Consider the following 12,773-nt stretch of genomic DNA (forward strand, 5'->3'; position numbering starts at 1 on the left):
TCTTAATCCCAAAAAAAAAAAAAAAAAAAAAAAAAAAACCTTCTTAGTGACGTACGAGTTACCTCAACAACTATACACAGCATGTTGTCTGTTTTTAACAATAAAATCTTTTTTCATTTTTTCTTTCCTAACCTTGACGGCAATTTAGGAATAAATAATAGAGTTCTGATGCTGATTACCATACAAATACAACAGATCAATGGAACTTGCATAGTTGCAAGTAACATGATGTTTTCGATCCAGGGAAATAGCAAAAGAAATTTACGTACGTGATCGAATAACTTGTCACTTTGACTACTCATGCCTGAAGGGATCACTCAAGATTGTACACTCTTCCTACTTTGAACATATGATTTTTGTCTCTTTTGACTCTTTTCCTTTTTCCTTTCGTAGGGGATGCCCTAGTATATATTCTTGAAAAGTACAATGTTTTTGTCACTCTAGACATCATTTCAGGCTAGATGTACCTGTCTTACTCGATGTGTTTGTAAGTGAAGCAAGTGGGCCAGTTGGGGGGGGGGGGGGGGTGAGGGGCGGTGGTGGCTAATGGGACAAGGTTTCAAGAAACCCTTCAAAACGAATATTTTATATATATATATATATATATATTTATTGGTTATGAATTTTGAAACTTTTTTTAATAATAGTACTAAAATGAAATAAAAAATAAAAACGGGAGAAATTAATCACCGTGGCCCCCCCTAATATTTTTTGACAAAAAATATATACAACAATTTCAATCCTAAAAACTAAATAACTATGGGTCTAGGACTAGAATAGAGTAATGCAGTTGTAGGTACTTAGCATGACTGAGTAGTTTAGTACTTAAATTAAATTTATTATAATTTGATAATAGTAATTTGTTAGTTGTTTGTTTAATTGATATTAGTTGCTTGGATAATTAAATTAAATAATCATTATAACCTTGTTTATTCTATCAATTTGAGGTATTGAGGTTATAAAATTTAATATTCAGGATTTCATATTTCGTAATAACTTATGGGGGAAAGATCTACAATTGATGTAAAAATGACCTCTCATGTTGTTTGCACCAATTTAGTTTAGCATCAATTATAAGTGATTTTAGTGCCATGAAAGAGTGTAAAAGCAACCTTTTTAAGTTAAAGTTATTTTGTGAAATTAAGATTTTTTTTAGTAATTTTTTTATACATAAGAACTTTATTGTGTTTACCTTGCCCCCTGCGCGGGAAAATATTTCCTAGTTCTACCAGTGCTAAAATGATGGAAGTTTCAAGTATGACAAAAATATATGAACTTCCAGGAGAAAAAAGAAACCAAATTAGCACTATTCTAAAAATAATCTTAGCTCCAAATATAATCCTTAATCCCATAAAAAAAAAAATAAAAAACCAAATAACAGTAAATTTAGCCCAAACAATAATAAGATTAGGTCAAATATTAATAAATGAACAAAATATTCAACAAAAATCCCATTAAAAAATAAATAAAAATCTTCAAACATTCAGATTCGTAACTCATTTAACTCATTTCATAAAATAATATTTAATTTCATTTCTCATTAAAAAAAAAAGGTATACCAAGAGAGATATTGTGGCCATAAGTTCTTCTCAACAATGCCGACATCTATGCTCTTCTTAGTTTTGCAATATCAACATTGATAGTAAAACTATTATACAATAGTTTTAAAATATGAAAACTAGTAGGTTTATAATGTTTGGGACCATCAAATTAATATGAAAGAGATGGTTTTATACATTAGTCTCGTCTCATGGTGGAATCTTTGAGTCTGATTTAGCCACTGGTAGTGCTCATCACCTAAACGAGCAAATTGCTTCAATTATTTTGTTGAAAGTGTACATCTGTAATTATCTCCGACAATGCATCGATCACGTGGTAGAAGACTAAACACCTCAAGCTAGCAAATAGCAATCGACATGTACCATGCATACGTTTGACTATTCTCAAACTTATCATCTTTCTCTTGAATTATAGTTTACTGGTAATTGCTTAGCAATTTCTTTCCATTTCCCAAAGAAAAGTTAGTTTCCAATTCCATCTATATCACCTTGATTAATTATTCACGAACTTAACTATCATCACCTTGCAACTTGCTAATTTGTTTTTCTTTCTTTTCTTTTCTTTTCTCCTTTTTTTCCCAATCGAACCTTTCTAGAATACAGAGTTTATAACAAGATGAACTTTCCAATAATGTTTGTCATTACTCATTATGTTCAAATTGATTAGACAATAATTAATGAAAAAAAAGAATGGTCGGTTGAACTGGGGCCTTTGAGATTGATTGTGTCTGAGAAAGTGAGAGAATAGTCAAAACACGCATGCATTTCACTTGTTAAAATTCTGTACATATAGTGCATACCTATCGTACGTGTTCTAGCTGTTGATTTTTCCATTAAAATTTCTCATTTTTCTATATTATATATATATATATATACACGCAAGTGCCGTACGTTTTTTTTTCATGTAATTTGCTTAACATTTTCTTACCAGTCCGATTGTGTCCTAATCAACCCTAATACTCTGCAATGTGTCTTTTAAGTTCATACTTGTGCACAAATAATCCAAATGAAGAGTCATTTTGTGTAAGCCCCCGCAGCTGGCTCCAGCTCCTTACCAACAACCTGGCGCTTCGCCAGAACACACCACAAGTCAATCCAACAACCAGTTGGCTTCTCGCTGCTGCACATTAGCAAAAAATAAAAAATAAAAGACTGAATAGCCAACTTCATGCAAATTTCTCAATCAGTTTCCTTTATCCTTCATTCGGTATTAAAATAACTCTTCCTCATGTGTAGATTTAAACTCTTTTTTAATAGGTAAAGCTCGACACATAAGATTTTAAATGGCATATAGTGTAAATCAAGAACTCAAGACGTGCTTTGATACTGTGTTAAATTACTAATTATTCCAAAAGTTTAAACTATTAATAAATAATAAATTTAATCATTTAATAACGTAATTTTATCACTCACTAATCACATGAAACTTATAATAGTAGCCTAAGCTTCTATCACACAACTTCTCTTTTGATAGGATTAAAAATACATGATCTCCAAATTAGCACCTTGTCACAACTTATTTCTAAGCCCAAAAAAAAAAAAAAAAAAAAAAAAAATTTATTCTTTATTTTTTATCCTAACATCAATTGATATCTAAAGACCACTTTATTAAAAGCACTTTGTTACGTTAAAGTCCAAAGTCATTAGGCTTGTTTGAATAGTATCGATTAAGCTTTCTATTTCTAACACCTCTCAAATCTTCTTCTATATATTATCAAGTGACAATAACACTATCATGACCGCATCTTCAAGACCACAACTAAGCATTACGAAGAGTCCAGTCACAAAAATTTTTACCATCGAAAAACCAAATAACTAAATATGACGCTTTGGAACTTAAATATTGATAAAAGAGAAGATGAAAAGATTTAGAGAGAGGTTAGATGAGTTGATAATTTGTCACAAAGGTGACATGTTTCTCTTCCATTTTAAAAGATAACAGTTTATCTTTTGTTGTTTGTTTTAGTTTATTTAAATTTTTATTAAAATTAATTTCAAATCTTAAGATTTACGTTGTTTTTTTTTCCATCAGGTCAGGTTCATGGGTTGGCCTTGTTTAGTATTAAATAATTTGTTTGATACTGACAACTATGCCGAAAACATTATAATTCATAATGACTTTCTCTTCTCATCATTCATCAATGGCCAATGTTTTTCATACTAAAATACTAGCTAACTCATCACTTAAGATTCATTAACCATTGGAAAAATTCCTAGCAGTAGCTTGAGCTTCTATCACATAGCCTTTTCCTTTTGGGAGGATTAAAAATGCATAGATCCTCAAAGTGCCATGTCACAAATTATTTTGAAGCAATAATTTTTGTTTTTCATAACATCATTTGATAACAACATTTATGCTATATATCTAAAGACTACATTATTATTATTTTTTTCTCTCTAAATTTATTATGTTAAAGTCCAACATCATTTTGGTATACATTATTGTCATTTTCTTTAAGACCTTATCCCTTCTCTCCGTGTGTATGTTAAAATACTTAATATTCCTAACCAAAAAAAAAAAAAAAAATCCAACATCATTTGTTTTGTTTGAATTGTGTCAATTGAGCTTTCTATTTCTATGACTTCTTAATTCTTCTATCAACTTATTATCTAATCTTTCCCTCAATCTTTTATGGTTGATTTGGACGGGAGAAAAAGTTGAAGGATGGAAAAATAAGAAAGAAAAATTAAATTAGAGTTGTTATCATTTAGTTGGAAATTTGGGTGGATGGAAAATGATGGGTATCCTTCAAAATTAGAAGAAAAATGGGGGAAGGAAAATGTGTGACAGATTCAAAAGACATTGTTACCCCTATTACCTCAATATTTTAAACTATAATTTCAATTCATCCACTCTCCCATCCTTTCTATCAAATACACATAATGGAAAACTAAAATATTTTCTATCCTTACAACATTTTTTATTCCCTTACTTTTTCATTCTCCCAACCAAACTCTTTTATTATTATTTTAGTTCCATAGATTCAGATTTGGTTATTTGGTTTCCTTGATCGTGAAATTTAAAATTTTCCGTGATTGTTCTTTTAATTTTTCACATTACTTAGTTGTGATCTTGAAGATGTGGTCATGATAGTGGTATTGTCACAAAGGTGACATGTTTCACTCCTTTTTTTTTTTTTTTTTTTTTTTTTTTTTTTTTTTTTTTTTTTTAAGATTAAAGTTTATCTTTTGCTGTTTGTTTTAGTTATCAAACTTTTTTGTTAAAATTTATGTGAAATTTTAAGAATTGAATTGCTCAATTTGTTTCGTTAATGTTTGTGTTATGAGTTTTGTTGTCATTGTTATAGGATAGTCTCTCCTTTCGTGATAACGTTTATGGAACAATCACAACGATCATAGTAGTTGGAATTTAATATAGTCCAGACATGTGTTCCACCGCCCACATAGACTTGGGTTAAGTCCATGTCGGTTGGACCCTGCATACCGGCATTAAGAATAAAGACTTAAAAGAAGAATTCTCGAATTAGCTCCTTAAGTTCACGTTTTAGTCAATATATATCAGTATTTGTGACCATTACATGATCAACAACAAATGTCACAATTTGTTGAGGTGGTAGATTGATTAGTATAACATTACTTTCACTAGAATCATCACTATTTTCATTTTTATTATATACCAATCATAACTTATCACCTTAGCAATTATAAAAAATATTGTAACATTTATTGTCATAGATTTATTGCTACTCACAAATCTTACTCTCATCACCATTGCTTTCACTTTTATTATAAACCAATCATAACCTATCACCTTAGCAATTATGAAAAATATTGTGAAATTTGTTGTCTTTAGATTTATGGTTACTCACAAAGCTTTACTTTCCTAGTGTTCTCGTATGCTATTGGCTTGCTTCTGTCAATATTTTCCATAATATATATATATATATATATATATTATGTATTTTCCATAATATACATAGATTCTCAAAAGTATAAACGTACGTGTATGTACAAGTTAGTAGATATTAACTTCCTGAAATAGCAAATTAACATATATGGACTTGTGAACTCAATCTATCTAGCTACCAGTAATGTAAGCCTCTAATAAACACAAATATCCTCAGTCAATGCGATCACATTTTAGCTGATACAGTGTTTCCTTCATAATCTAATCCTTAAACATGTTTTATTAATTACAAAATTGACACATTGAGCATCAGTTTTGTTGCCTCGGCTATACAAAATTAATTTTAGCAATCTTACCTGGGAAACATGCTTGTTACAAACTTTCTTATTACTCTATAGTTCACCAAAAAAACTCAAGCGATCCAATAAAGGATCCATCCTAATAATTATTTGGATTCTAGTTATTTGCTCTTGAACAAATCCATGCACAGAGAAAAGCCAGCCCGAACATGCAAACGAAACAAACATTAACAATATGGAAATTCAAATTCGGCCTGGAAGACATCAAATCATTCTTCTCTTGGTAAGAGATATATAAACAAAGTTTCCAAGATAAACAATTCTATACAAAAGCCAAACTTATACCAAGAAGTTAAAAGATCATCATTTATATTTAACTGTTGCATGTATCACATAAGAAGAAACTTGAACCATATGCCAGTCAGAACTGTGTCCTTTGTTCGTCCATCACAAACACATTCAACTCCGTGGAAAATACTAGATAGGAAATTGGAAAAGCACAATGGGCGACCTCCATAACTTTTGTTACTTCATGCCATGTATCAATGTAAAACTTAATACAACAATAAAAAGAATGCCTGCAATGCATAGTGCACCAATGGCACTACCAACAATACAAGTTGCCGAATTCCAGCCAAATTTACAGACTTCCCGAAAATTATCCCTGAAAAATTGTATCTAACTTCCCCCCCCATCCCCCCCTTTTTTTCCTTTTTCTTTTTGGCAAGTGTAATCCATTGAAAGTACCTGGCCTTCACCAGAAAGAGTAAATCAGACTCATCCAGGAAAAGAGGCAATGCATGAATTTGAGACTACATGAATCAAGGGGAAGCTTTGAATGTAACATGGACCAATTTTGATTTAAAAAGAAAGCGGAGTTTTTTTTTTTTTTTTTTGATAAGTTAAAAAAGAAAGGAGAGAATTGTGAGGAACATGTAATTGATAACTATCATTTGTCAGATATTTATTAATTTCTCAAATTATAAGGTATAAAATAAAGTTCGGGAGGAAGAGTTCATCCATACTTCAAAACAAGTATCAGACAAAATACATGATATGACATGATCATGATGTAATAATCCTTTTACAGCCAATTAGCTCTAGCTCAAATGGCACTTGATTGGGAGTTCAAAACCCATTGGGAGCAGGTGTCACTGAAAATCCTTTTTTTTTAAGTTCCCTTTTCCTAGTGACTCCTCAAGAAAATTGAATTGCTTTAACGTGCTAACAAAAAAAAAAAAAAAAAAAAAAATTATCTTATAACTTTATGTTGCTTAAATATGACCTTTGCTAAACGGTAATCTATGAACTTACAGCAGCATGCTTATCAGATGCAATAATTCCAGATTATTCAGGTTCATCTGCAATACTCCAAATCAACCTAAAAGAGATTGTACATGAAAGGGAACGCATCATTTCACCAAAGTTGCTCTAAAAGTGTAAACAGCAATTTATCAAGGGTATAAGAATGTCTATTATCAGAACTAGCATTTAACCCGCGCAATGCGTGGGGTACATTTTACACATTTAAAATACTATCAATTTGACATAACTATACAATAAATACAATAGTCAATATGTTTATTAAAGGCTTTGTTTTAATAATGCCAATCAATTCAAAAAACAAAAATGACAATTGTGGGATATAGAGTTAGGTTTAATAACATTGTCAAAAGTCCAAAATTCGCCATTGCAGAAAATAAAGTCTAAGAACTCATTAACCCAAAAATCATTTAGTGAGCTAAGCCATATTCTAGCCCTAATGAACTGTAAGTGCCAGCTCTATTTCACTTGGATGAATTGGGCCCTCATCATTCACCTGTAAAAACTATAGCACAATAGCACTTGGAAAAAAAAATGATGACAAATACATATCTTCTCACATGCATTATTTTTTTATTTTGTCCATCTTGAACATGCCAACTACAAAGGTATACACAATAAGAACAAAATGGATTCTTTGGTGTGCTAAATGGATGATTGTTGTCCATGTTTAAATGTAACCTCTAAAATGATAGAAGCTAATACAACCTTTTGAGCTCCACATTTCAAAAATTGTTTTCTTTAGTAGAAGTGCACTTCTATTCATAATCCACTCAAACTATTTTTGCTAATCTATAACAATCACGAAAACTAAGGAGAACGTATTCAATAATAATATAAGGTAAAATTCCAATGTATAAAAACAAAGAAACAATATTTTAATATCTATTGGAAGAAACACTCTAAATTAAATCTATGAAAAGTTGAAAACCACAAAAGAACCTAAAACAAAATTGGAAAAGAAAAACAAATTCATATTTTTTCTCTGCCAAGTTACACTTTGCTCAATCTTTTGTAGTCTAAATTCTAAGAATGCATCTTATAATCCAAGCCACCAAATCTCCTCCATGGAAGTTTCAAGCATGTAATGGTCATAAGCACTATAGTGTCAAGAAAATTTTTACTAAACTAATGTCCAAAGTTGAAGCACATACATGCTGGAGGAATTACATCTAAAATCTCATCTTTAACAAATTTAAACACATCAAGTAGTTTGGATATTTTCTGTTTCTTAACTTTTTACATCAGAGAACAAAGGTAAAAGTCCTTCATTTCATCAAGTATAGACATTTCCTTCACTTCAGATAGACTATTATTTCTGGTTTAATTTCTTGGTTCTTTTTTTTTAGGCAGGGAAAAAAACTTCTTAGCATATGAACGTTTCAACATAGTTCTCCAAATTTACCTAAGACACTATACACACACCATGTGCTCTATTCTTTAGTTTATTTCTTTCTTTTTGACCCTTTCCCACAAAAAATAAAAAATTTAGAATGCATAGTAGAAAGAAGAACACATATCCATTTCTAAACAAGCAACATTAAAAAGAAATTTCTCAGGTGGTACAAACTACTTTCTATTCTTCCCAAATAGCACTTAAATTAACATATCAAGAAATTGGGTTTTATTAAATACTCCAGAATATGTAAATAAAAAAAAAATTCAAAACTCATTCAATAATTAATTATTTTTATTCATATACCAAAGCAACAATAACTGAATCATCTTCTAAAATATATGCCTTTTCTTGTTCTTCATGAGCAAAATTCCAGCAACGCAAAATAACTACCAGAAGTAATAATCTCATATCGTAACATCAATAGAAAGAGGGTAAACCCATAACTATGCAGTCTAAACTTTCAGATCTTAAACCATCCAAGTTGAAATTTGGCATATTCATTAATTATTAAGTTTCATACTTGACAGGGAAAATTCAGCAAATCTGAATTTCAACAAAAAGTGAAAGGGTAAGAAGGTTTTTTAAAATGGCAGGAAATAATCATACAAACATATTAAATAAATAATCCCTTGATATGAAGTAACACATTTTTTTAACAAAATCTTTGCTATTTCTTTATTTGTTCCTACTTCCAATTTCACTTTGAAAAAAAAATTGTCAATAAGTCTACACTCACCTTTGCTGAACCTTGAGAAACAAAAATTTATCACTGTCAAGACTTCTACCAACTTAAGCAAATATGAAGCACACAATTTTTCCCATATATTTTTATTTTAATAGAAAAACACAAAAACAAACAAAGCATATTCGAAAGCAATCTAGTATGTATTCAATCTCTTAACAATCATCTCCTTCTGGCCAAAACAAAATTTTTTTTCCTAAACTCTGAACAAATAGAAGTCATGAAAAATAAACATTACCACTATGCATGATAAAGTGATGCGTATATTTACCATTGCAAATAAACATTACCACTATTTGGATTGCATTTGATTCAACCTGGGTTTTACAATTTTTTTGCAAATAATTTTTAGGGATTTAGGAATGTCTTTTCTATTAATGTACTCCTATTTAGTAAATGCATTTCTTATATTAATTTCTCAAAAAATAGTTTTGTTAACTCTCACAGTTAGTCTCAAATGAGACTCCAAATGCATGGCACCTAGTCACACCATACTAAACCACATCCATTATAGCAAAGTAGGCACATAAGATATATAGAGTCAATCCTCTTGAGAGTATGGATAATACACAGTTGTGGTGCATGATTAGAATACAATCTGATCGCAACATATCATGAAGAGAATACATACCTTGCTCACATAATCATGATGCCACATTTGAAGAGGCATTTTTTATTTTTATTTTTTCATTTTTGTATAATACCTAGAATTGTACCATGTGTAATAAATTGGGAAAAAAAATGAATTCAACAAACTATTAAAAAGGTCATACCCATTGTTTGAAGGTAATACCTGATTCTTCAAAAAAATGATAGATTGAACAAATTGAAAAGCATACCCCAAAGAGATCCACGTCACTTCTTCTAAAAGACCTAAAAAAGGAAAAAACCCAATTATCTATTGCTCTGTTTTGATCTTTAAAGTATCCAAAAGAGACTGGAACTCACTTAAGGACTTTCATTCCATTCATTTGAGTTTTAATTGGACACCATAAATAGATACCCACACATCAATTTAACCAAATACCCAAAACAAAACAAAACAAAATAATAATAATAACTCAAACACCTTAATCAGAAATATAACCCAAAAAGTCAAATTAAAAACAATCCAGCCAAATTATTAAAACCTGATCTAATTTAATGTATAAACTGAAAAGCAAAGAGAAAAACTAACCAGTAGCAGTTCTGGAAGGACGTAGACTTTGGGAGGAAGTAGGCCTTTATGTGAATTCTAATCTTGAGAGAAATTGAGACAGACCGAATCTCTCTCTCTATTGTTCTCTTTCTCGGTTCTCCTTGTATTTTTGCAACATATCTCTCTCTCTCTCAACCGTATTTTGGCAAAAAAACCTAAAATAAGTATCAATGCAACATTCAATTCTATACTTATTCAATCCCAAATATTTCGTTAAGATTAGAAACAGAAGTACCCAAACTAAAATCAATTTTTTTAGTGATTTCTGTAATCTAAAAAAACAAACAAAAAACAAAACAAAAGCAAATATCTAAAATTGAGAAAATAAACATTTTGATAGAGAATCCAAAAACCCATAACAAAAACGAATCAAATCTAAACCGACCGAACAAAAAAAAAATTCAATTAAAAGTAACGTTTTATACACAAACCTACAAAATTGAGGAAAAAAAAATGTACCGTTGTCGATGTCGGTTCTGGTGATCTGATGGTCTGAATCTGGAAAGGGAACGGATGGTGGTGGGGAAATTGATGGTGATGGCTAGCCTTAGATATTTCTCTCTTTGCTAGTAAGAAGTTCCAGAAAAATTCAATGCGTACCTTCCGAATATGGAGTGAAGAAGTGATAGAGTTAGACGCGCTACTTTGTTATAAATATGTGCTCTGGAATGGTTTTTTTTTGTTTTTTTAATGGAGGTTTTTTCTTTTATCAGATTGAACGGAGCCTTCATTGCCTCATCGCCTCTCTCTCTCTCTCTCTCTCTATTTCTATTTCTATTTCTATCTCTGTGTGCATAGTATTTTAACCGGTTAATTTTTATTATTTATAGAGAGGCTTTTAAATGGTGCTACAGTATTGCTAAACATCGTATTTTATCGCTTAACTTATACGTGTCTGAATTTTAAGGGGCCATTTTTCCTAACATGGCAACACCTCCTTAAAGGCTTCTGCTATTATATATAGTATTAGATTAGATACCAGAACAGAGAAACAAAGAATAGGAATAGAAGGTAGACAGCTTTTTCTCCCATCTCAGCTGGTTATAGATCTCAGTTACGTCAACCAAGTGCTGTTGTTTCACGTACCTGATAAGAGGAAAAAAAGAGGGGGGGGGGGGTTATAGATCATCTCAGATGCATTGTTTGAACTGGGGCCTGATTATGAGTTTGCAAATACTTGCTATTTTCTATTTGAGGGCAAATCTGAAAATGCATGCATGTGTGCAAAGGTGCAAGAGCTTGCCCATGTTAAATCAGCTATAAATGATAGAAAGTGTTCTTGAGTGGACAATAATAGAACTAGTGTAAGATTCAAAATGTCATGTGTTGATTGATATGTGACCTCCACTAAAGAGGCAGGGGAGAAGGCATTTAGAGTCCTAATCTTGGTCACCCAAATTTATGAGCATGATTAAATCTACAATAAACTTTCTGGGGAATTCATAACAACTTTCCTCTTAATCCAGGACACAACCTCCTTGGTCATAGTGGAAGGGTAGATAATGCTTATAGGAAATGTTATTTTCTAATAACACCACATTTTATGAGAACTATACCTTCTTAAAGAAGGATTTTAAATCCAAAGTTAAAAATGACACTTTCTTTTTATTCCATTTCACTTGACAAAAAGGAATATTTTTCCTTCCAGAGTCTAGCTAAATAAAAGAAGGGCATACTTGGGATATAAAAAAGGTCATTTTTAGCATGAAATCAGCAAATAAGTTTAGTGTCAGGAGAAATCACTTAAAAGCGTGGGAAATCATCATCGTTTATCAAACCCAGGGCCAAGTCTTGTAGATTATTGAACCTCAAGGGAGATCGTTGTAGTATTTTTCACTTAATTAACCATTGATAATGAAGGATCATACCTCTCTATCATTTCAAAATAAGATATATACCTTTTTGTTTAAAAGACAATGCATTAAAATGATGTCCCCTTTGAAAAGTTGGATTTCCTGAATAGAACCAACAAAAAGGAATGCAGGTAGTACCAATCTCCATGGAAATGTCTTAGGCAATCGACACTTACCATGCATATGCTTGACTCTGGTTTAAACTTTACAAAACGAAAGTCGGATGAGTTGTTTAATTGATTGTTATAGCTTATAGACTGAGGTTTTTTGCCGTAAAGATACCAATATATGCCCTACAAGAAATTTTAGTTAATTTCCAATATGCCGAAAGTTTTCCTTATCAACTTGACTATTCTCAAACTTATCATGATCATCTTTTTCTTGAATTATACTTTACTGGTAATTGCTTAGCACTTTCTCTACATGTGAAATTAAAATTAATCTGTGCATCGCACAAGCATACTGTTAGTTTGATTAGTAAACTATGGAATATGAATATGAATATTATCCACTATAAGAGTTTGTATGTAAA

General features: G+C 30.9%; 1 long non-coding RNA gene across 2 annotated transcripts; it reads right to left on the bottom strand.

Annotated features, from left to right (window-relative positions):
* Window positions 1-6,065: 6,065 nt before the first annotated feature.
* On the bottom strand, window positions 6,066-11,152 carry LOC115954599. Of its 2 annotated transcripts, none has more exons than XR_004083930.1 (4): window positions 10,848-11,152; window positions 10,368-10,543; window positions 7,041-10,063; window positions 6,066-6,473 (listed from the first exon to the last, which is right to left on the bottom strand). It is a non-coding gene; the product is annotated as an uncharacterized LOC115954599 (long non-coding RNA). The 2 variants fall into 2 exon arrangements; XR_004083929.1 differs by having other exon boundaries at window positions 6,066-6,478.
* Between the last annotated feature and the right edge of the window lie 1,621 nt (window positions 11,153-12,773).

Source organism: Quercus lobata, chromosome 8, assembly GCF_001633185.2.
Source record: "Quercus lobata isolate SW786 chromosome 8, ValleyOak3.0 Primary Assembly, whole genome shotgun sequence".
In the NCBI taxonomy this organism is placed as follows: Eukaryota; Viridiplantae; Streptophyta; class Magnoliopsida; order Fagales; family Fagaceae; genus Quercus; species Quercus lobata.